Here is a 1,193-nt window from a genome sequence, read left to right on the forward strand (position 1 = left end):
TTCGCAGTTTGGAGTTACAGCAGCCACGGTGGCTGCGGGTGGTAAGGTCAAGCTTTCTATCTTTTGGGTAAGGGCATCTACCTTAGCGTTCACTTTGTCTAGGCTACTAATTTCGTACATTCCACCTTTTGTTTGAGATTTCTCCACAGGAGTTCTTTCGCTTCCCCAGTGGTAATGATTTTGAGCCATGTTTTCAATTAGTTGATAGGCTTCGTCATACGGCTTATCCATAAGTGTGCCACCAGCAGCGGCATATATTGAGAACCTCGTGTTGTACAACAGTCCATTGTAAAATGTATGAATGACGAGCCAGTCTTCTAATCCGTGATGTGGGCACATTCGCATCATGTCCTTATATCGCTCCCATGCGTCAAAAAGAGATTCAGTGTCCTTTTGTCTGAATCCATTGATTTGTGCTCGTAACGCAGCTGTTTTGCTAGGAGGAAAATAACGTGCTAAGAAAACAGTCTTCAGTTCTTCCCACGTTGTGACAGAATTTTTTGGAAAGGATTGCAACCAAGCCCAAGCTCTATCTCTCAAGGAGAAAGGAAAAAGACGTAGTCTTATTGCATCGGCAGTTACTCTATTGGCTATCACGGTATCAGCAAATTGGATGAACTTTGCCAAATGTTTGTTAGGATCATCGGTAGGAACACCAGAAAATTGACGTTGTTGAATAGCTGATATCAATGACGGCTTCAGCTCGAAATCGTTTTGGTTAATAGAAGGGTTAATGATGCTCTTGTGGGGCTCTAGTTGAGATGGGGTGGAATATTCTCTGAGTGGATGGTTTCGTGGTCCTTCGGCCATTTCTACTTTCGGCTTGATTTCTTCTTCAGATTCTTGGTCGGAGTCAGATTCTGACTTAGCGGTTGATTCCTTTTCGGAAGTTGAGAGAGGAAAGGGAATGTTGTGATCTGAACAGTATTTCCTGATAGCTCGTCTTACGTTAATAAGACGCTCAGGTTCGCTCGTCGTTCGTACTAAGGTATCTCTTTTTAAGCGAGTACTTGGCATACAATCGATGTAAAAAGGAAATAAAATTTGTTGCCTTAGTCTATCGCGTAACGGGTAAATCACACTATTGACTTAAATCAGTCCCCGACAACGGCGCAAAAAACTTGATCTGGATTTTATATAAGTCAATCGGGATATCGCTGCAACTATACAGCTTAGTCGTTAAGTTTTAAAAG

General features: G+C 42.3%; 1 non-coding gene across 1 annotated transcript; it reads left to right on the forward strand.

Annotated features, from left to right (window-relative positions):
• The first annotated feature begins 319 nt into the window (after window positions 1–319).
• Window positions 320–421, forward strand: LOC131593821 (small nucleolar RNA R71). Its single transcript, XR_009281200.1, has one exon. It is a non-coding gene; the product is annotated as a small nucleolar RNA R71 (small nucleolar RNA).
• The last annotated feature ends 772 nt before the right edge of the window (window positions 422–1,193 follow it).

The sequence above is a fragment of the Vicia villosa genome, linkage group LG3, assembly GCF_029867415.1.
Source record: "Vicia villosa cultivar HV-30 ecotype Madison, WI linkage group LG3, Vvil1.0, whole genome shotgun sequence".
In the NCBI taxonomy this organism is placed as follows: Eukaryota; Viridiplantae; Streptophyta; class Magnoliopsida; order Fabales; family Fabaceae; genus Vicia; species Vicia villosa.